The sequence below is a fragment of the Lissotriton vulgaris genome, chromosome 1_2 (assembly GCF_964263255.1).
Source record: "Lissotriton vulgaris chromosome 1_2, aLisVul1.2, whole genome shotgun sequence".
Taxonomy (NCBI): Eukaryota; Metazoa; Chordata; class Amphibia; order Caudata; family Salamandridae; genus Lissotriton; species Lissotriton vulgaris.
Genome location: NC_141686.1, coordinates 313,641,795 through 313,666,579, shown reverse-complemented (window position 1 = coordinate 313,666,579; position 24,785 = coordinate 313,641,795). Strand labels below are relative to the sequence as shown.

The 24,785-nt window shown below is 47.0% G+C and overlaps 1 protein-coding gene across 2 annotated transcripts in view; it reads right to left on the bottom strand.

The window, feature by feature from the left end:
• The window catches only part of MS4A15 (membrane spanning 4-domains A15), a 175,328-nt gene extending 150,984 nt beyond the window's left edge, over positions 1–24,344 (bottom strand). The window contains exon 1 of one of the 2 annotated variants that reach the window (XR_015307570.1): positions 24,210–24,344. The gene's annotated coding sequence lies outside the window, so the exon portion shown is untranslated. The remainder of the gene's footprint in view (positions 1–24,209) is intronic. The other variant, XM_086953341.1, reaches the window with a different exon arrangement.
• Positions 24,345–24,785: the final 441 nt, after the last annotated feature.

Below are 24,785 nucleotides of genomic sequence, written 5' to 3'. Positions count from 1 at the left end.
CAGCTTGTCGTCTGTGCAGCTCGAGAACTGGTAATCTTTACCATCTTATAAGCATTTGTGCTGAAATGGCCACTTATAGGAGTCGCCTTCCTTAAAACGTAGAAAGAATTTGAGGGATCCGCACATGTAGGCAGGCCATCATATCCTGCTTACAACCTGATGACCCCATAGTGAAATGCTACATAAACAAATTCTTAAACAAATTTGAACAAAAAATAAGTAAATTAGAAAATGCGCACAACAAGGTCCAGTGATAAACAGGGAACAAAAATCTCATACAAGCTTTCTGGGTGAGGCTGCTAGCCAGGAATGGACATTTATACTACATCCTCAAGCAATCCTGGCTACTCGTGACTTCATGACTGTTAGAAATTGGATTTCTGGTTGGCAGAAGTATGCACCCTTTCCAAGCAGGAACCACAATCCTAGTCAGGGTAAGAGTAAGGCAAATCCTAAACTAACCTTTGCTCACCCTCTGGTAGCTTGACACTGAGCAGTCAGGCGTAACCTAGAGGCAATGTGTAAAGTATATGTGCAACCCATCAAACAGTAAAACAGTAAAAGCAACACACAAAATGAATCCACACCAGGTTATACAAATATAAATTAACGTAATAAATTGAACAAGACCATAGTGAATAAATTCCAATAAGTAGAAGTTGAGATATGGATTTTTAAAGACTAAACTGTAAAATAGTGCTTTGAAGCAATAAGCGCTTAAATGGGATATCTGGTTTACGCTGGACCGGGGCAAGTCAAAAGTTCATGCCAACCGCGAAGGAGCACGGGATGGATTCATGGGCCGGACTGTCGTTCACAACGAAAATGAGAGGTGCAGGCGAAGCAATGTGTCGGTCTTGAGCCACGCAGTGGACGAGATTCTTCGTTTTTTTCCATGTTACTGTGGGAATGTGTCCGTTCTGCATGGGACCACATAGGATCATATGTTTTGATCCGTATCGACTGTCATTTCAATGGGAGGCATGTTCCTATCATGTAATTGACAGAGTGGCACCACTGACCAAGGCCCAAAAGCTCATTTGAATTTTCTTATGGATAACAACACAGGCCTTCATTAAGTGTCATACGGACTGCAATTGCCACATGCAATCCCACTCCACCTGATTATAAGTGGGTTGGTTTTCCCACACATTTTTTTCTTCTTTGTGTAAGTTCTAATTTTACATTATGGTTATTTCACCACACCGTACAATTGCATGAGCTTTGGCAGCAGTAGCAGTCAAGCCCTTGTTGAGATCAACAAATGCAATAGCGATGTACACCCTGTTGTATGCACGCATAGCAGCGGCAGTACCAATAAATGCAATATCGATATATGCTCTAATCCATGGGTACTCACAAACATGTGCCATGGGGCCACAAAGTACGCTTTGTGGTCTGCCTGAGGGCCGCATTGATGCCAGCAGGGTGGCAGGAGGGGGTCTGGGTGGGTAATGGATTATGTAAGGAGGTTACAAAACATGTTAAACAAATGGGCAACCATTTATTTGCCGGTTAATAAATGCTTGCCTTTTTATTTAACATCTTTTTTCTAAATTTTTGTGCTATAAACATCAGCTGATGCTGCTGTTCACAAAGGGGGCTGCATTTAAAGGTCAAGAGGGCCGCAAGCAGCTCCCGGGCCGTACTTTGAGTATCACTGCTCTAATCTATGCCGACACAATGATGTCAATACCAGTAAATGCAATACCGATGTACGCTTTAAGTTATGCCCGCATAATAACGCCAAGATCAGTGAATGCAATGCTGATGTACGATGTAACAACTGTACGTACAATAAAGAAAATATCTGTATATATGATATCCATTACACATACACCCACTCATGAGCTTGTGTCATTGCTGTAGGATTTATCCAAGATGATCTCCCCTTCAACCCCAAGTCAGAGATGAATGAATGAATGAATGAATGAATAATACACTTGGTATAGCGCATGGCTACCCTAAGGCATCCCAGCGCTTTGACCCAGGGCACATCACTAGCACTCATCAGAAAAGGAAGGTCTTAAGTTGTTTCCGAAACATAAGATGGTTCGGTTGAAGTCGGATGCTCTCAGGAAGATTGTTCCAGAATTTAGCAGTTTGCAAAGAGAACAGCCGTCCCCCCATTCGGGATCTTTTAATCCTTGGGACTGTCAGAAGATTGAGTTCGCTAGACCTAAGGGTTCTAGAGGGTTGCTATGGGCAAAAGAGTGGGCACAGAATATCAGGACCGTTATTTGTGATGGATTTGTGGACCATGCACATGGCCTTGAATCCTATCCTCTCCTGAATCTGTAGCCAGTGTAGAGCACGCAGAGCAGGCTTAACCGAGCTGTGTCTGGGTACTTTGACCAATAATCGAGCAGCACAGTTCTGGACTGACTGCAGAATTTTGATAGTGCCCATCGGAGCTCCAAGATAGAGTGCATTAGAATAGTCCAGTCGAGAGATGATCAAGGACTGGACCAGGAGCCGTCTGGTATCCGGTGGGAGGAGGTTCAGAACCTTCCTTAGTACCTTAATCAGGCCAAAACATGTAGCGGCTACCTTCCTTGCCTGCACTTGAAAATCGAGAGAGGGGTCAAGCCAGACTCCCAAACTCTTGATTTGTTTTTTGGGGGTCAGGGGGGGGGGACCAGGCAGCTCGGCCACCATCGGCCACCATGGATTGAGGTTCATGGGGGCCTTGTACCCCATGATCATGATCTCAGTTTTTGTCCCATTCAGTTTCAGAAATGAGGCTTCCATCCAGTCACAAACCCTAGTGAGACAGGGGGACAGATTGTTTGGTCCAGAGGTCCCATACTCAGACCTTGTTAGTGAGACCACTAACTGAGTGTCATCGGCGTATGTGACCAATTTAATTCCCCAGGGAAGCACCACCTCGGCCAAAGGCCTCATATAGATATTAAATAAGGTGGGACTTAATGAGGTTCCCTGGGGAACTCCGTAATGTAGAGGGAGCTGACTTGAAATAATCTCGCCTTCAAAAACAGAGAATGTTCTTTCTTCTAGGAAGGATTGTAGCCATTTATGGGCCACCCCGGAGATACCAGCCTCGTAGAGACAGCGGATCAACAAGGTGTGATTAACCGTATCGAAGGCTGCGCTGAGGTCCAAAAGGACCACCGCAGCGCAGCCTCCTGCATCTACTATCTTCCTCGCTTCCTCCACTACCACAACCAGGGCGGTCTCAGTGCTCTGTTTGTTTCGAAAACCAGTTTGAGTAGGGTGAGGCACTGCCTCGTTTTCAATAAAGGCGGATACGGCTAGATTTACATGCTTCTCCGTGATTTTACTCATCCCTGGCAACAGGGAGATAGGGCGGTAGTTTGACCAATCCTCAGGGTCTAGATTAGCTTTTTTTAATAGAGCTTTAACTCTGGCCTGTTTCCACAGTGGGGGAACCACTCCGGTGGAGAGGGAGGAGTTAATCACATCCCTCATGATTGGTACCACCACCTCAGAGACTTGTTTCAAGACGGAGGGCGGAGCCATATCCGATGGAGAGCCTGACTTAAGATTCTCCAAGAGTTTTTCTACTGTGGAGTAATCCATCAGGGGCAGAACATCCAAAGTTGGTGAGGAGACCAATCGAGGATAGGCTCAGTAGGGGGTCCAGAGCCATTTACAGCTTCCTTCACACAAAAGGAGAAATAGATGGTAGCAACCTTTGAGCTAAAAAAATGGCTAACTCTTCACACCGTTTTAGAGGATCAACCACTTCATTCAGGGGACTAGACGGAGTAACCAATGACTTGAAGATCTTATACATTTCCCTGGGGGAGTTAGCGGCTTTAGAGATCTCCATTTCCTCTCTAGCCTCTTAAAATTCAGTTTGAGACAATTCAATTCTGCGGTGTACCAAGGCATTTTTTTGGAACCTCCGCGGTGTACTACTTTGCGTTTAGGAAGGGTAAGATCGAGGGAGGACTCTAGCCACTTGTTAAAAGCACTTTAAGCTTCAATCGGGTTATCCTCCTTAATTAACGGAAGAGAATCCTTTAAGGAGGATGCCAACTCCGCCACCAGAAGTTTTGACCAGATCCGACCTATCTTATTAGTTGTTATAGAAGGCGGGAAAACATCAGCAGGCGTCCATGCAAATGAGAGTAGCGCATGATCTGACCATGGAATAAATTGCGACTCCTTCCACTGCATGTCAGTGAGATTGGTATAGAAATGGTCGATCAAATGGCCAGCAGAGTGAGTAGCTCCCTCCACAATTTGTTTCCGTGCTAAAGTCCCCAATCCCTCTAAAAGATTTTGAGAAATCAGAGCTTCAGATTCATCAATATGAATGTTAAAATCCCCGATAATAGAAAAATTAGAGGAAGTACTGCTAAGGTGAGTAATTTTATCAAGGAGGGCATTACAAAAGCTATTGTAGGATCCTGGTGGACGATACAATAGGATACCCGAAAGTGTACAGGTTGGGGAGAAGGAAATAGCAAATTCCAGACTTTCGCAGTCTGATAGCGGGTTCTCAAAAGTACGACACTTAAATGAGCCCTTACAAATGATTGCTATACCTCCGCCCCGGCCCTTAGGACGATCGAGCCTGCTTATCACGTAACCACGGGGCAGGGCCCTGACAATATCTTGGCCTGAGACCTCTGAGAGCCAAGTCTCAGTAAGAAATAAAACATCATTGTCAGACAGGCCGTGCAACCCAAACCCAAGCCCACCAATTGCCAGGTCACAGGTGGGGTCACTTTTAGCCCAAAGACAAATGTGCACCCTGGGAAAACTCTGATCAATCCCACAGATAGATTGTAACACCACAAACAGGATCAAGGAGATTGGCCCAAATAAAACATGTTTGGCCGAAGGCGCGCGTTCCCAAAATTCAACAAAGTTAGATGCCAATCAGGACATGACATGCACATCGTACAAGGTAAGCATGTGCTCACCACACCGAACATCTGGACAGTCACACACTGGCCCACACTAGCTCTCCCTGAGATGGGAGCTATCTTTGTCCCCTTTATCAGATGGTTGCACTTTTTATTTATAACTAAGATGCTTTTTAAAGAATGTCAAAGTGTTTTATTGTACACACAATATTTATATATGTGCGCCCAAATCTTTTGTATTGCAAGACTGTCTTCAGACGCACCTCTGTCGATATTCTCTCAGCCACTTCATTTAATTCAACTAACTTGTTCCTGTTTTGCCAAACAACTCTTGTCTTTATATTTGTTTAAGGTAACTTCATATTCGAGCAATACCTTCTTCAATGTTTTTTTTTCAGATAGGGAGCATACAATGCTCCCCCCTGGCAGAAATAACCTTCCCTCCCCTCTCCCACTCCACCCTTCCTCACCCTCCACCCCATCCCAGCATAGATCAATCTGTCACCTGCCCAAAGCAGGTGGTAAATAGATGTATTAAACCTTACGGAGTGAAGAATTTTGAGTTGTGTTGCACACCGAAAAAAAATTGGTTTCACCTGGTAAGGCCTCATTCCATGGAGTTTAACTTGTAATTGCATGGTACTAGGTTGGATCTAATGCATGGTAACAGTCAATTCGTACGCAAATTCCCAATGTGGTAAATCCACTCCAGTAGCGTCCAACTTGTAATGAGTGCCATAGCAGGGGTGGTATTAAAGAGACTTTTATTGATAAACTATTATTTCACAAGGTTGTATATGCTGTATGTTTATTGGAAGTTGAAAATAAAGACTTTCACTCTTTCAACATCAGCCTGCTGCCACAATAACACAGAGAATGACATGAACATTTAAGAACTCATTGGCCAACTGGTGCAGCCCAACCACAGGCTTTAGATCCTCCCTCTAGCCACTAGCCTTAGGGGTCCCAAGACAGACAAACAAACACACACACACACACACACATACACCTGCACACAAACACACACACACACACACACATACGGATGTACACACACCACACCCACACACCCACACATACGCGTCACACATGCCACACACGCCACACACTCTCTCTTGCGTGTAAAAAATGTAATCAACCCTAGCATGACTTTGTATATTTGTCTTCTTTGCAGAATAATCTATGTTAACCAAAGTATTAGTTTGTGTTGATGGTCTTCATCAGTGGTGTAGCTAGACCTCCTGCCACCCGAGGCAGACCCTAAGTTTGCCGCCCTGTGCAGGTAAGGGGGTGGGGGTGGCGGCCAATGGACAACTTGTTCAGGGGGTCTGGTGGGCTCCAGACGACTTGTTCTCAGAGGTTGGGGGAATGGCGGTAGTCGACAGAAATTACTTACTCACCTTTATCTCCACCAACAAACAGTGCAGCTCGGGCAGATATGCCCCCGTAGCTACGCCACTGGTCTTCATGTATATGTAAAGACTGCATTGACTAGTGCCAACATAAAGTCTTAGACTTTAGTTCAAGCCCTAAAGAACTATGAAAAGATGGCAAGACCTGGTGTGGTTCTGACCTATATCAACACATGGAAAGGCCAGTGCTAGGTGTACGGCTGACCTCAGCCAACATACCACAACTAGGGAAAGCACGGAACGAGGAGCTTAAGAGATCCAACAACTATTGAAGCCTAGTCATCTGCTCTGCTTGCCCTTGATATTCAGGAGCCTGCCTGACTCCTACACCCAGCACATGGTCATGATGCTGCATGGGATGTATGGCATCACAAAAATATCACAACCACTGCATCAACCCAACCGCTATATAAGATGATATGTCTATATAAGTAGATGCTGAATTAAGAATAGTCAAAATAAATTTACCCTGTGATTTAATGTATTTGATAGTTCTATAGTTCAACATTGTCAACCTCAATACAGTGACATACAACCCTATTGTCCCCTGGACTGGCTCTGCCTCCTTGAATCAGCATCACTAGGGGAGCTGCACAGAATGGTATTTTGAACTGCCCATCGCACAAGTTCACAGAAATATTTGCACTTTCATGCACTCTCCAAGACTTGTATCACTGGCTTCTCAACACAAAGAACCACTCTCTGCATGCCATCATCTTTTCCTCAGACTCACCAGACATCTCGGACATCACTCCTTCAAACTACAACAACTCACGTCTTCCTTGGAGGTTCAGTCCACTCAGAACTTAACAACCAACCACCACCTATTCACACTCAGCAGACCTCCCTGGAACAACGCATGCTAGATACTAAGAAAAGTCATATATACAAGAGCATTCTTCCTCAGACTTAAAATCATACACACCTGTGTGCACTTCAAGACACACCATATTAATGTCACTATAGAAACCTGAATGTGTCTCAACAGGCTGCAACTGACCCTTATGAGACCTAATAGATAAGAATAACTTCACCCTGGTGGAACACATAGCAGACCAAAGAGGAGGTCAACTGGCAGCCATCTTTGTGTGTATCAGGATACATTTGTCAGAACATTGTATGACATAAATATCTATCTTGTCTTAAATAACTTTCAGAAGAATAGTGCCACATTAGAGTTCATAATAGAAAATCCACACCCATTGGGGTGATAATTCTGTGACTTATATTTAGACCAAGATGTGATATGACACACATGTTTATATCCTCAACTTGACCAAACCTTCAAACCAAAACTCACTAACATGATTGAAATTCTCCCTTATTAACATCAATCAAAATACCAGAAGCCCCTTGCAGAAGTGGAGGCACCCTCTTCAACTTCTGGGGTCATTCGCTGTTGGAACCTACTTCATCAAAGAACACAAATCCCTGTGACTACAACAACTTTATATTACAAAAAATATTTACCCCGTGGACTACAAAAGCCACTCTTGGAACAACCACAAGGTCATTTCTTTCACAATCCTCTTCCCAGCCATCAAGTATCCCCTGCAACAGTCACATTCTTCAAAAAAGATTCCTAAAGAAAATTCTCTCCCTCTTTCTTAAAATCTCACTTTGCAGGAAAACTGGTGAACTGCCCAACAGCACAGTGTTAACACTGCCATCTCACAAAACACACATGATAACCATATACAGAAAAACACATGTTAACAAGAAAAAAATATTATGTTTTCTCGACCACTCGACCACTCTCAGTCCGGCTTCCGAGCCAATCACAGCACCGAGACCGCCCTCATCGCCGCCACCGATGACATCCGAGCCCTGATGGACAAAGGAGAAACAGCGGCCCTCATCCTCCTAGACCTCTCGGCGGCATTCGACACGGTCTGCCACCGCACCCTAGTACGGCGCCTCAGCAACATCGGAATCCAGGACAAGGCGCTGGAATGGATCATCTCCTTCCTCGACGGAAGAACACAGAGAGTCCGCCTACCACCGTACAAGTCAGAGACCTCCGAAGTCATCTGCGGCGTCCCCCAAGGATCATCCCTGAGCCCCACCCTCTTCAACGTCTACATGAGCCCCCTCGCGGCCATCGTACGCAAGCACAACCTCAGCATAATCTCCTACGCCGACGACACCCAACTGATCCTCTCCCTGACCAACGACCCCGCCGCCGCCAGAGCCAACCTGCACGAAGGGATGAAAGAGGTAGCCGAGTGGATGACGACCAGCCGCCTGAAACTGAACTCGGACAAGACGGAGGTCCTCATCCTGGGCTCCTCACCCTCCGCCTGGGACGACTCCTGGTGGCCTCCCGCCCTGGGCACCGCACCCAAACCGACAGACCATGCACGCAACCTAGGCTTCATCCTGGACTCCTCCCTCTCCATGACCAGGCAAGTCAACAACGTCTCCTCGGCGTGCTTCAACATCCTACGCATGCTACGGAAGATCTTCTGGTGGATCCCCACCGAGACCAGGAAGACCGTCACCCAGGCCCTCGTCACCAGCCGACTGGACTACGGCAACGCCCTCTACGCCGGTACCACCGCCAAGCTCCAGAAGAGACTCCAGCGGATCCAGAACGCCTCAGCCAGACTCATCCTCGACATCCCACGAACCAGCCACATCTCCGGACATCTGAGAGACCTCCACTGGCTTCCCGTCAACAAAAGAATCACCTTCCGCCTCCTCACCCACGCACACAAAGCCCTACACGACCAAGGCCCGAGCTACCTCAACAGCCGAGTCAACTTCTACGCTCCCAAACGCCACCTCCGATCAACCAACCACGCCCTCGCCGCCGTCCCCCGCATCCGAAGAGCGACTACAGGAGGAAGGTCCTTCTCCTACCTGGCCGCCAAGACCTGGAACTCCCTCCCGACCGACCTACGCCTGACCCAAGACCACCTCTCCTTCAGGAAGAAGCTGAAGACCTGGCTGTTCGAGCAGTAGCGGCACCCCCCCTCCCGCCCCCCCCAGCGCCTTGAGACCCTACGGGTATGTAGCGCGCTTTATAAGTGTCACTGATTGATTGATTGATTATGTTATGTTATGTTAAAATGAATTTGTAAAGCGCACGTACACCGGGGAGGTTTAATGGCGCTAATTTGATTGAGACCCAGGTCTTAGAGAGATGTTCAAAAAGCCTGTCGGAATGGCCACATTTTTAGGAGACTTCTGAAGCCGAGGAGATTAGTGCAGGAGCAGATTTCGGAGGGAAGAGAATTTCAAAGCATAGGGGCCAAAGTAGAGAACCTGGCACCTCCAGTGCTTTTAAGTTTGAAATGAGGGATGGATAGCAGCTGTTTGTGGTCTGAACGGAGATTACGTGTGGGTGTATATTTATTAATCATATTGTTCACAAATTTAGGGCTCCTTCCATTAGGTGATTTAAAAATGAGACATCCAGTCTTAAAGGCACACCGCTGAACAACCGGGAGCCAGTGTAATTGCTTCAGGAGTGGAGTGATATTGTGATGCCTAGGCTGATGAACAATCAGACGCGCAGCCTGGTTTTGTACCATCTGTAGACGTCTGGATAAATAGAGGGGAATGCCAAAGTATAGTGAGTTGGCATAATCGACATTGGACATGACCATGGCAATTATCACCTGAATCCGAGCTTCGTGGGTGAGAAATCTACAGATCTTTTTTATTTTCCGGAGTTGGAAGAAGCAGGTGGAAATCACCGACCCGATCTGAGGCTTCAAAGTGAGATCCTGCATAATAACAACTCCAAGGCTCTTAGCCGAGCTGAATGGGGAGGGAGATTGGCCCAGCTCCCTGAGTCAGAAGTGGGGTCCCCATGGGTTTTTAGCAATACCACCTGTTAAGATCATTTTCGTCTTATCCGCATTAAGTTTTAGATGGTTCCTGTTTATCCACTGACTGATGAACAGCATGGTAGATTGAAAAGCCTGAACCGACCAAGGAGTTGTTGATGGAAAAGATGAGTTGGAAATCATCTGCATAATTAAATGTACAGACTTTGCGCTCCTTCAAGGCTCGGACAAGAGGGAGAAGGTAGAGGTTAAATAACAGGGGAGAGAGGGAGGAGCCCTGAGGGACTCCACAAGAAATTTTGACTCTAGGGGCAGTGAACTGGGCAGTATAGCTGATCCAGCTCAGGGCAGGTCCTAAGATTCCCGCGTCTCTCACATAGTCAACTAGAAGAGTATGGTCAACCGTGTCGAAGGGAGCGGAAAGATCAAGTAGGACAAGGGCCTGCGAGGAGTCCCTATGTTATTCAGGAAATTATCATGAACAGTGAAATTGATTATATGGTGATCTGACCATGTACACGGTGAGACTGAAACGGGGGACATAGTGATGTTGACAGTCCGGACCTGGTCAAGGATGTGCCCCTTAATATGTATGGGCGTGGATACCTGTTGTGTTAGGTTTAGTCCTAAGAGTAGTTCGGTCAGTTCAGCTGAGTAGGGGCTGCCGAAAATCTCATTAGCACAATAATTAAAGTCACCAATCAGCAGAACCTTCCCGTAGTTAGTTACCAGGTGGCTATCTGTTCACCCAAAGAGTGAGGAAAGAGGGGCATTCTCTGAGGTCTATAAAGCAGGACACATACTAAAGGGGCAGTACTAGATTTAAATTCGGATTTTATCACCAGGTTGTCCACAAAGGGTAAGTCTAGCGGAGTTAGAGCCGTACAACTACAGTCATGGTGTGTTATAACTGCTACTCCTCCGCCGACCTTCCCCTGGGGACGGTTAGGCTGGATGATGTGATCATCTGAGGGTAATGCCGCAAGAATGTCTGGGGATGACTCCTGAGACAGCCAGGTCTCAGTAAGCAGGAGAAGATCTGGCTGCTCAAATTTGAGCAACAAAAAAATATCCAACTGGTGTTTAACCAATGAACGGGTGTTCAGATATACAACAGAAAGCTTCCATACGTTGTTAACGTGGCCACGTTGGGTCTGAGATAGACCGACAGTGAGAGCACTATGTATTTCGGGAAAGGCTGTTCTGGGTGCCAAAATCCACTGTTCCGCTAAGCTGGAGTAGGTAAAGGGATTGAGTTTGGCAGGGACTGTTTGAAATGCTGTCAGTTCAAAGACCATTAAAGTAATGGGGTGACCCAAAAGGTACTGGACCTGGGTAATGTATTAATATAAACAAACAGCGGTCCGAGACCTATATATTTCCAAACATTCAATAAATCAAAATTTATTCAATTAGAAGGCGTATGTTATTTAGACAACCCTGCTCAATCAATGATGAACATATAGAAAATAGGCAACAGCAACAGACTCAAAGTATATATGCAATATTTTTAATCTATTGTCAAATTGTAGTAACGAAAGCACAATTCACAATATTATGTACTTTTCCTTATATACATTGCCCCGTATTTAGAACGTGCAGTAAAGCAAAAGAGGTGTCAAAAGAGCGTGAACGTGGTAAGGTGAAAGGAAAGGAAATCACACAGATTTGTAAAAAGTATTCTAGATAATTCAAAAGAACACCAGCCAATGAAGGCCGGAACAATATATATCCTGGCCACTTCAATTAGTCAGCACGCTTTCCCTAATTTTATTCCAAGGCATAAGATGTAAAAAATGTCTGCACTATATTATAGAGGGAGATATAGTTAGTGGTCCAGGTTTTTAATAAATGTCTGTCAAAGACGGTATAACTGATTTTCTGGGCATAATGCCAGGCCCAGGTCCCGGAAGGGTGCGGAAGGGCGCAGACGGGCTTGCCTTTGGTGTGCCTTTGGCGCGCCGCCGGCTAGCCCGCTGCACACGTCCACTGCGCTCCCGCGCTGCGACCGGCATGAAATAGCCGGTGGCAGCCTTAGCTCCACCCCCCTTTGTGCGATTGGCTATCTAGTGGGCGTGACAGCCAGCAGCAGCTGGGCTGGGAAGATGCGTGCGGGTGAGCGAAATAACAATTTTTTATAAGTACACAGCAATTCTCAAACTGTAGCAGCAATGTTTTTCAAAAACAACAGATTCTAAGAGCAAGCTCCGCGAACATGGGTGTCAGGCCATTCTCTGACAGCCATCAAAAAAGAATCACCAAAGGGATGAAGTCAGTTGTGGATGTCCATAAATCCCCTTTAATCTTGTCATGCAGCCAATAGTAGGGCTGATATTGAAGAGACTTTTATTAATGCATGATTATTCTGCATGCCTGCGGATTCTGTATATGTTTATTTGTAATGGAAAATAATAAACTATGTCACTATCTCCACTGATTACCACAAGGCTGCCTGTACTGCAGAAAACAAACCCCTTCACCTGCAGATACACCACCCTCAGAAATCAAGCCATCCCAATTTTCAACATATTCTCTGAATATGCAGCCATTCAGAGATAAACTATCAACATTCTTCTTTTTTTTTAAAGAAATCACAATCTCCAATGACTTAGAGGGAAATAGATACCAAGCAAATTGAAAGAGCTTGAAACAAACACCAAACACATCCTCAGATACATACAACAGTTCCTTTCCCAGCGTCATCATAGCTTCTAATATCAAGTTCAGGATTATTTATCGTTATGCAGAAAATATTGCATTCTTTAAAAAAAGGTGCAGACTTCTTTATCCTGCTAATTACTAATTTCATCAAGCTATCAGCTTGTGATTAAAAAATAAAACTTCAAGTCACTGTTAAACAAGCATCATGTTTGAGCTTCAGAAAGCCACTTGCAATCATCCGAACACAAATTTGGCCCAATCAATAATCTACTACCACATGGATATTGTGGAAAAAACTGTGCTGTCTCTACTCTCACATCAAGATTCTCACCCTACTCGGCCCTTAGAGTCAGGATCTGCTCCAAAACTGGCCTCCTGCAAATTTAATACAAGGCCTTTGAGGAAGCCGACATATGAGAGGAGAGCAGGCTATCACTAGGAGACGTGAAAGGGTCATTAGTAGAGCAAAAGTTCCGCTCACTGCTTATCAGTAGTGGGGCGTCACATATATACCGTATGGACTTACATCAGGAGATTGCTCTTAACAGCAGACATACAGCGAAGCCATAGATGGGTATGCTGGTGTAGAGACTGTTGTACTCAGTGCAAGGTGGACCGATACCGTCAACAACAGTAGGAAAGGCAGGACTCCAGAAGAACCTGGCTGCAGCAACAGAAGCCTTTTCCATACCTAATCAAGCCAAAGGTCACACTGTAAATGGATATGGACTGCAAGAGACAGTGGACTGATTTGCAATGGAACAAAAAACCAGAGTGGAAAGAATAACCAGAACACAGGACTGGCAACACAGCTAGTAGACAGGGAGAAACCCAAAAGAAGGAGTTTATGAAGAGGGCTTCAGAAATCGAGCCGAGGAACGCAGGGATCAAGAGCAGGCTACTCCCAACAGGCACTGGGACAGCGAAACTTTAACATGAATTCAGGATAAGGAACTTGAGGATGTACCAAACAGGCACTGGAAGAAGTAAAGCCCTGCTGATACACGGAATAACACAGGAATTCAGAACTGAAAATGAGAAGATAGAAGCAAAGGGAACTGCTGCTAACTCAGTGAATCATGCTCAGAAGCTCAACAGGGAAAATACAGAAATCAGGCGAGAAAGGATAGGCAGACAGAAAGGAGAAACTGGGAAGTAAGGAAAACACACGAAGCACAGTGCTCTACAGGGTAGCCACAAGAAAGCAGGACACTGCAAAACGCAGTTGCAGTAATCCGGATTCCTCCCAGGTTTCAAGGATTCAGCAGTGTAGACACCTGGAGAAGAAAGCAGGAGCTCCCAGTAACGACAACCGAAGCACCAACTCCGAATGCAGAAGCCAGGCTTAAATCGCTCCTCCAGCTCACATTCAGAATGCGAGATAGAGGGCAGCGCTGGCCTGTTCCTCTCCGTGGAGCAAATACTGACAATGTGGTTGCCACGGTCCTGACTTGTGCCCGCGGTTCAGTGTGTAGGAGTCCGATGTAGGAGGTGAAGCATAGGCCGAGCCTCAAATGCAGCTTGACCACAAACAGGTAGCCCCATGATACACAACCAAAGGCTTCCTCGAAATCTACGAGCATCACTGCCAGGGGGTAGTGTAGTAAGTGGGCATTTGTAAGAGCTTTATGCAGACAGCGCATGTTATGGCTTGCAGACCGCATGAGCATAAAGCCACTTTGATTCGTGTGCCTTAGGGGGTGGAGTATCTTGTAAAGGTGCAGTGCCATCATCTTTGCTGGTATTTTGGTTTCGCAGTTGATCAGTGATTTGGGTCTGTACTTTGAGCACCAGCGGAGGGGAGGCGGTGTGGATGGGCACTATCATGGACTCTGCTAGGTTAGGGGGAGGTGTGCCACTTCTAGCGCGTCTGTGTATGGCTTCAACAGGTGAGGGGTAAGGATGTCTGCCAGGCAGTGGAAGAATTTGCTGGCAGGCCATTTGGACCCAGGATTTTCACATTGGGAAGAAGAGAAATGACTATTGCTATCTTGTCGGCCATGATTGGGGCATTGAGGGTAAGACAAATCCTGACTTCTTTGCCTTGATTGGAAAGAAGGGATTGTAACAAAGCTAGGAGAAAACTCAACACACCCGCCTAATCTTCATAAGCATTCTTGGGTCCACCATACAAAAGGTGGCAGATTGGTTGAGGAGTATTAAAGCCACTTTTTTTGTACTGGGCCAAGTAGTGGAAGAGTACTTGTCTCAACGCCAGAAAAGAGGGCTGTGCCCCTTGAGAGCCAGAATTGTGAACGAAGATCATAGAAAAGATCATGTTGTCTCAAAACATCAATTTCCATGATTCTTCTGTGGTTGGAATACAGCTGCTGCCTGTGCAAGTAAGAGCAGTGGGGCCGGGTGAAGGGTGGGGGGGGGGGGACTTTGACTGACGATGATAAGGGGAAATTAAATAAATAATACATTTTTCCCTCGTCATCGTCTGTTGAAATCCCCCCACCCGACCCCATCGCCCACCTCTCTTACCTCCACGGGCCACGACTGTTGGAATAGTTGGAGGCTGACTGATAGTTTGCCAGGATCTTTGAGACTGTTGGCGGTTTATCTTAGTAAACGTAATGTTGAAATATGAACAAATCCTGCTCCCCTTTAAAGAAAGCAAAACCTGACCCGGATGTGCTGTCCAACTACCAACCAGTATCCAGTCTCCTGTGAATATGCAAAACCATAGGTAGATGTGTGTCTTTATCTTAAACCTCCTACATCAGTTCTGAGGACCTCTTGGGCTGCTTGAGGGTTGCAGCACTGAAACGGGCACATTAAAAGTACTCGATGATGTTGATCAGATACTTGATGTGGGTAACTCCTGCCTCTTTGTGTTTCTGGATCTCATGGTCGTGGGCCCTGTCTGTACCTCAACACTGAAATTAAGAAGGTCGACATCAAGAATATCTAAAGAAGATTCTTCTATGGCAAGTTTTTTTAGGCCAATACAGAAAGAAAACCAGCCGACACGTGTTTCGTCACAAAGTGGTTACCTTGTGACTCTTCAGGGCTGTAAAGAAAATTCAAATCTTGTTGCCGCGGTACCGGTGATAATTCCAACCCGGGTTGGACATGGGTTCGTCAAAAGAAAGAAACGGGTCTCAAGAGGAGGGAATGAACTAGGAAGGCTCTTCTCAGGTGTTTTGAAGTAAAAACAAAACACACACGAAGGGACATGTAAGTTTGTGCAGCGAGGAGACCTCCGCTCTTTGCTTCATCAAGATAAAGTAGAAAAAGCACGGGTTTGATAATCCAATGCTCATTTTTAGACAGATTTCCTTTTTTTCCTCTATAAGTTTATCCCAAATAGTGAAGGGTTGCAGAAATATCTCAGATCTTGATGCAGAAATAACCTGTGGGAATTCCGCGAGGTTCCACTTTCATCTCAAGGCTTTTCAACTTGTACTTTGAGCCACTGACTGAAGAATTTGATATCACAATTCCCTAATAAACATGATTCTTAAAACCCCTTCATTGCATGATGTGATCATTCTTTGCTCTACCCTCATATAGATGCATTCCTGGATGGGCAAAACGTTCCTTAAACTCAACCCCAAAATGACTTACTTCTTAATTTATATATTAAACTTAAAAACAGTTTTGATCCAGAGTTGCTTGAAAATTGCCAACGTCTCACCATCTCTCCAAACCATTCTATCATCACTCGGGATTACATTAGACCCATCCCTCTTTCTGATTCCCCTATATAAATGAAGCCAGAGTGTTTAATTTTCACCTAATGGCTCTCCAAATATGAAACCAACGCTGATCTCCAATCATCTGCAGGTCATGATCTCACTCTGGACTGCTTCGCCTTTGTAAACGCCGCTCTAGCATTCTACCACATTCTGCTTTGAACTCAAAGCTATTCTCCGTTCCACAGCCGAGCGTCTTTTGTTTACTAGGAGGTTTGTGCACACCACCCGAATCCTTAGCAGTTTCCAGTGGCTACCAATAGCAGCCATGGATTTCAGACCAAAGCATTGCATCTCAACACAGCACCTTTTCTCTCCAACCTCCTCTGGTTTATTGGTGGCAAAAGAGGGCTCATAAGTAAGAACATTCTGGTCCTAAAGTAGAGTCTGGCTTTGAAGATGACATCTGACCAGCATCCTTCCTTCTCTTAAGCTGCCTCTTGGTGTCTGTGGACCTCTGAACCAATCATTCCAGAAGCATTTGAGAGACCCACATTTACAAACTCTGCCCAACCCCACTGTCTAACTATCCTCTGGAAGCATGGATGTCTGTCTTCAAGGCACGAGCTCTTGGTGTCTGATGCGCTCATCCTCAATGTGGTTCTCTCTCGCTTCATACAAAAAGAACAATTGATGGATGGAATGCGGAACAATGCCAAACACTCACTCCCAGTCAGATGTCTGAGCCTAAATCCATTGTTTCTTTGCTCACCATGCCATTTCAGTTTGGACCCAGCCATATGCAAATCAGTCTTGACCCTGCTCCCCAAGGTTAATGCCAACGACCTTTGGTTCGTCTTCTCAGTAATTCAATTCAATTCAAAATCTTTATTCGGATATAGGTGTATCCATAAAAGCACAAATCGTATAATAATAAAGGGGTGTTACACAATCCATTCACATAAAAACAATAAGACAGAATCACGCATTACAGTGAATTTAGAGTAAAAATATTTAAGCCAATTAGCACTATGTAAAAACAGATTCCATCAAATTCATATAAAACCTAACCACAACATATACCAAATAGTAATATATCTGTCATGGTTGCAAACTTTTCATTGTTTAAGATCATTTTGGTCGTGTTGCTGAAATGTAAAATACCCACCTACTTTCCCAGTGACTGAGGGATGTATATCACGGTTCTAATCTATTGGAGGACAGCAAAGTTCGAGGGCGGCAGTTTGTACACAATTTTTGTGGACCTACGGGCTGCCTTCGACTTGGTGCCCAGGGGGAAACTCTGGAGCGTCCTGGCAGAGATGGGTGTCCCCCCAGATATCCTATCGATCCTGCAGAGGCTGCACAATAATAATTACGCCCGCGTGAGGTGTGGGAGGTCGGGGGAACTGACTGACAGATTCCCCGTTGGTCGAGGGGTAAGACAGGGCTGTGTGCTGGCGCCGACCCTGTTTTGCCTCTTTGTCAATGGGGTAATCGCCCATCTCAATGCCACCGACTATACTGACGCCCCCAAACTAAATGGCAGCAGGGTGCCCGCAATTATGTTTGCGGACGACACACTGTTGCTATCTAAAACCCCCATGGGTATACAAAGGATACTTGATTCCTTCGTGGCTTTCTGCCTTGACAGAGGGCTAGAAATCAATGCTACAAAAACCAAATTCATGGTTTTGAACCCGAGCCAGAAACTGCGCCCGAATCCACAACTGGGAGCCGTGCGGCTCGAGAGAGTAGCCACCTTTGAATATCTTGGTGTGACCCTCAACGAAACCATGACCTGGGGATCCCACCAGAGTAGGGCAAACCTTAAATTAATACAAACTACTGGGGGCATCTCCCGGATGATGACCGGCTCGTCATACCGCCCACTGGGGGCTTTAATCCAGATATATAAGGCCCAGGCTAGGGGGGCGATCATGTACGGGGCTGAATTATGGGGTCATACGCCCTGCCGGAACCTGTCACTAACAGAAAATAAGTTCATAAGACAGATAGCCGCACTCCCCCCTAGTACCCCGCTCCTCCCCTTGAGGCTTGAATTAGGGTTACGACCTCTAGCCGACGAGATAAGCTTGAGACCCATAGCCTTTTGGCGTAGGCTATGGAGCAGTAATGATCTCGAAGACTATAGGGCGGAACTGGTCGAATTACTGAATCACCCCAAGGCGCTTAGTATTCCCTGGGTCAAAAATATTCAAGTTACCTGTATGGAACTGGGGCTCCCTGATTTATGGACTGAGCCGGCGATTGTAGCACCAAACATCTCCAAGAGGTCCCTGGCGAATTTGTATCACGAACACAATTGGGCAAGGACCCAAGCTATCCAGCCAGATGGGTCCCTATCATCTGTGTTCCTGCAAAGCAAGGATCTCTATAGGTTTGAGAAGGCATTGGATCCTATCTATCCCATACTTGCTAGGAAGCTGTTCCTCCAATGAAGATACGGCACATTATCCTTTCGGTCCTTTACAAGCTCCTGGTCATCGGCTTCCTCCACAAAGCACTGTCCTGTCTGTGCTGACAAGGAGGAAAACGACTTGCACGTGGTCTTCTTCTGCCCAGCCTATAAGGCAGCTAGAAAATACTGGCTCCTCCCTTTGATAAGGAATTTGGGTGGCAGGGAATATGCACCAATGTACAGGATTTTAAAATCCGATGTTTCCGGCCCAACTGTTTTTGCACTTTCCAAATTCTTTATTAATGTCTGGTATACGCGTAATCGCTTTTTAAAGATGCTGGGTAGTACCTAGAAATTCTTCTCTTTTTAAGATGTTTTAAGTCTGTACAAGATCCTTTTAACATATGTACTCAATGTTTTATCTGCTCATGACAGAGTCACATGTGATTTTATTTGTACTGTGTATCTTTTATGACCGAATGGTCGAAATAAAGATTGGAAATTAAATGAAATATCACAGTTACAAACATTAAATAAATAAATTGGGCAATAAATGAAGGTGTCCTTCAGAGGGACAGGAATTGCTCCTTGTAGAATGGACACATTTCTCAAGTTGACTTTGTCTTCTAATCTCACAAATTTACACCATTTGTGCTCCAGATGGCACTGGACCAGCAGCCAAGTCAGTGGCATTATTGCATAGCTCAGACGATGTGAAACCTGCGGGGCTGTCTTGGGAAGGATGCTCGTGTATGAGGGAGATGCAGCTGGCAAGAACTTATTGAAGTTCTGTATAAGGAAGTCACATCTGTACCACTCAGGAGGAACCATTATTTCATGATCCATTGGACTCCACAGAAACTGTTCAATCAGACCGGGCAATAGCGCCGCCTGCCCCAGGTGCGACTCCCTCCGGTACGCGATCTACATGTCTTTCTGCCCTCTGGCCTGCAGTAGGACCATCGCAGATTTTTAGGTGAACAAAGCACTGGTTAGATATGGGATAGCTAACCACTATTTTAGTAAAACAGTGTGGAATAAGTGGATACTATTTAGTTAAATTCTGCTGGCCAGATACCAGATGTGTAAGGTTTGGTTTAAGGAGCACTCACCAGCAGATAAGGAGGAGCTGCATGCGATGAAAACACTCTCCTGCTAGATACCGTCTCTAATCAGAAGGTCTCACTTGACTAACCTGAAGGTCTCACTTGACTAACTAGAAGGTCTCACTTGAAACTAGGTCTCAGTTAAATAACCAGAAGGTCTCACTTGACTAACTAAAAGGTCTCTCTTGAATAACCAGAAGGTCTCGCCTGACTAACCAGAAAGTCTCACTTGACTTAACAGAAGGTCTCACTTGAATAACCAGAAGGTCTCGCCTGACTAACCAGAAGGTCTCACTTGACTAACCAGCAGGTCTCGCTTGAATAACCAGAAGGTCTCACTTAAATAACCAGAAGATCTCACTTGAAAAACCAGGTCTCAGTTGACTAACCAGAAGGTATCAGTTAAATGACCAGAAAGTCTCACTACACTACCCAGAAGGTCTCACTTGACTAACTAGAAGGTCTCAGTTAAATAACCAGAAGGTCTCAGTTGACTAACAAGAAGGTCTCACTTGACTAACTAGAAGGTCTCACTTGAATAATCAGAAAGCCTCACTTGACTAACCAGAAGGTCTCACTTGAATAACCAGAAGGTCTCAGTTGACTAACAAGAAGGTCTCACTTGACTAACTAGAAGGTCTCACTTGAATAACCAGAAAGCCTCACCAGAAGGTCTCACTTGAATAACCAGAAGGTCTCAGTTGACTAACAAGAAGGTCTCACTTGACTAACTAGAAGGTCTCACTTGAATAACCAGAAAGCCTCACTTGACTAACCAGAAGGTCTCACTTGAATAACCAGAAGGTCTCAATTACACTTTGGGTTCTGTACCACCAGTGGTCACGCTTCCAGTAATGGTTGTCGATGACCGCAGAGTTAGACTTTGCTTATTATTGACCTTGCGTGATTTTACTCGATGAGTGTTCTGTACAAGTAGTGCTTGGTTCAACCGTACATATGCAACTTGGCTTCCTTTACGGATACCAAAAACATTCAGTGGCCCCCTCATGACAACTAGAAACCCAGACTAGGGCAGTTTTGCTTCAGCTCAGATTCGGTGTTAGGAATCAGCCAAGAGTAACAGAAATCTTCAGAGTCTGTAGATTCCCGCTCAACCTCCCTTGAGTCCCTAAGCCACCCACCTGCACTAGTCAATCCAAAGAGTCTGCCTAATGAACGAATTCTTGGCATCCAGATTAAATGTCTGATCAGCACCACTGTGCTAGCTAGCCTCCTCTTCTCTTCCCAGTGGAGGGGCTGCTACTCAGTGACCACCAACTCCGCTTTCGACTCTGTTGCTCAGCTCTCATTGGCCACCAGGTCTCTAAGTCTATTTCCTGCAGGCGGCCGTGAATGTCACAGACCGCCTGGAACTGCATCAACACAACCCTGTACGGCCAGGGAGTCGCCGATGTCCCAGTAATACCGATCTCCTCCCCACAACCATCAGTGTTCATGACAAAGCCCGCCACCAGCTCAATGGGTTAGCAGCCGTAAGACCCCCGGTTGTAATTAATTTACACACACACACACACACATTTTAGATCGTCCATATTTTCACAGTAACCACAGTATTTACATTTTCCTTCCCAAGTGAGACGTGGCCTTAACAGAGACTCTAGTGCATGGGAGTCACCTACACATATCTAGTTTGTTCCTGCGCAACCAAGAAAAACTTAACTATTCAAGTGAGATCATGATCAGGCTGGTGTCCCTTCTGGGGTTGCGTCTACTGCGTCCAATCATCGCCCCCAGCCCAGGGTTGAGCGCCGCAACGGGAATCTGTCCGTTAGCTCCCACCATGCTTGTCGGCTCTCCCAATGTTGGGGGGCCTTGGTAAATCTCACAACTCCGGCTGCCCATCAAACCCTGGCCCACTTTGGAGGTCAGCTGATCCATGTTCAAGGGCTTCCCAGGCAAGACCCCAGAAGCAGAACGCAACTCTGGTCCCATGGACCCTGCCTGGGCCAGCTAGCCAAGGAGATCCGGGTGAGCAGCAGACTGGGCCAGCTAGCGAAGGAGATCCGGGTGGCCAGCAGACTGGGCGAGCTAGCCAAGGATATCAGGATGGCCAGCAGCCTGGGCCATCTAGCCAAGGATATCAGGATGGCCAGCAGACTAGGCCAGCTAGCCAAGGATATCAGGATGGCCAGCAGACTGGGCCAGCTAGCCAAGGAGATCCGGGTGGCCAGCAGACTGGGCCAGCTAGCCATGGATATCAGGATGGCCAGCAGCCTGGGCCAGCTAGCCAAGGATATCAGGATGGCCAGCAGCCTGGGCTAGCTAGCCAAGGATATCAGGATGGCCAGCAGCCTGGGCCAGCTAGCCAAGGATAACAGGATGGCCAGCAGACTGGGCCAGCTAGCCAAGGATATCAGGATGGCCAGCAGACTGGGGCAGCCAGCCAAGGATATCAGGATGGCCAGCAGCCTGGGCTAGCTAGCCAAGGAGGTCTCGGTGGCCAGCAGACTGGGCCAGCTAGGCAATGATATCAGGATGGCCAGCAGCCTGGGCCAGGTAGCCAAGGATATCAGGATGGCCTGCAGACTGGGCCAGCTAGCCAAGGAGATCCAGGTGGCCAGCAGACTGGGCCAGCTAGCCAAGGATATCAGGATGGCCTGCAGACTGGGCCAGCTAGCCAAGGATATCAGGATGGCCTGCAGACTGGGCCAGCTAGCCAAGGATATCAGGATGGCCAGCAGACTGGGGCAGCCAGCCAAGGATATCAGGATGGCCAGCAGCCTGGGCTAGCTAGCCAAGGAGGTCTCGGTGGCCAGCAGACTGGGCCAGCTAGGCAATGATATCAGGATGGCCAGCAGCCTGGGCCAGGTAGCCAAGGATATCAGGATGGCCTGCAGACTGGGCCAGCTAGCCAAGGAGATCCAGGTGGCCAGCAGACTGGGCCAGCTAGCCAAGGATATCAGGATGGCCTGCAGACTGGGCCAGCTAGCCAAGGATATCAGGATGGCCTGCAGACTGGGCCAGCTAGCCAAGGATATCAGGATGGCCAGCAGACTGGGGCAGCCAGCCAAGGATATCAGGATGGCCAGCAGCCTGGGCTAGCTAGCCAAGGAGGTCTCGGTGGCCAGCAGACTGGGCCAGCTAGGCAATGATATCAGGATGGCCAGCAGCCTGGGCCAGGTAGCCAAGGATATCAGGATGGCCTGCAGACTGGGCCAGCTAGCCAAGGAGATCCAGGTGGCCAGCAGACTGGGCCAGCTAGCCAAGGATATCAGGATGGCCTGCAGACTGGGCCAGCTAGCCAAGGATATCAGGATGGCCTGCAGACTGGGCCAGCTAGCCAAGGATATCAGGATGGCCAGCAGACTGGGGCAGCCAGCCAAGGATATCAGGATGGCCAGCAGCCTGGGCCATCTAGCCAAGGATATCAGGATGGCCAGCAGACTAGGCCAGCTAGCCAAGGATATCAGGATGGCCAGCAGACTGGGCCAGCTAGCCAAGGAGATCCGGGTGGCCAGCAGACTGGGCCAGCTAGCCATGGATATCAGGATGGCCAGCAGACTGGGCCAGCTAGGCAATGATATCAGGATGGCCAGCAGCCTGGGCCAGGTAGCCAAGGATATCAGGATGGCCTGCAGACTGGGCCAGCTAGCCAAGGATATCAGGATGGCCTGCAGACTGGGCCAGCTAGCCAAGGATATCAGGATGGCCAGCAGACTGGGGCAGCCAGCCAAGGATATCAGGATGGCCAGCAGCCTGGGCTAGCTAGCCAAGGAGGTCTCGGTGGCCAGCAGACTGGGCCAACTAGGCAATGATATCAGGATGGCCAGCAGCTTTGGCCAGCTAGCCAAGGATATCAGGATGGCCTGCAGACTGGGCCATCTAGCCAAGGAGATCCAGGTGGCCAGCAGACTGGGCCAGCTAGGCAACGATATCAGGATGGCCAGCAGCCTTGGCCAGCTAGCCAAGGATATCAGGATGGCCAGCAGCCTGGGCCAGCTAGCCAAGGATATCAGGATGGCCAGCAGACTGGGCCAGCTAGGCAATGATATCAGGATGGCCAGCAGACTGGGCCAGCTAGCCAAGGATATCAGGATGGCCAGCAAACCCCAGCTGACAATGAGGCAGTTTCAACCTCTAATAGGACCTCACGTATGTTGTGAAAACCCTTTCTTCCCAGGAAAAAACTAAAACACATCTTTTCTGAATCCGAGGTGCATCTTCTCCCCAGCTAAGGTATGCAGTGGGGGGTACAATCGACAGTGACAGTTTATAAGTAATTAATTCATGTATCCATTCATGCCTTAGACTCCCTTAGACCACATATAAACCTAGGAAACGACCCTTGCTTACCTCTCCGGAGCAGTGCCGCCAGCGTCTCCTGGTCCTGTCGACTCCCACAATGCACTCTTTGTACCTGAGTGCAGGTGACAGGGAGGGGATATATGTGGTTCAATGTACACTGGAGCGTGGCCTCGACGCCAGCAGACTGTCAAAGGTAGCTTATTCCAAGAAGCCCTGGCTGAGACAACAGCCGGCAATAAAACATGGCGGCCACCAGGAAGTCAGATTAGAAAACCGAAGAATCTCTCTGACACCAAGGGAATGGAGCTGCTATGGAAAGGGGGGAAAGCTGTTTTCTGCACCACAGAAGGAACAAGCATTGGCAAAGCCAATAGGTCTGGCCTTCGCAAAGAATGGGGGTTGTGGTGTTTTTTGTTGTTGGTTTTTTTTTTGCAAGCCTAAGGAAGCAAAATAATTTCTAAAAATTACATTTTTAGAAAAGAAAATGTACTGGTTACCAAAACGGGAAAAAATGTCGGTCTGGCACTCTGCTCAGAACACTTTCAAAGTTAGAAAGGGGGTGTGTGTCACCCAGTGTGCACATTTCTTCAGTTTTCAATAGTAATAAAGTGTAATTTTTCTCCA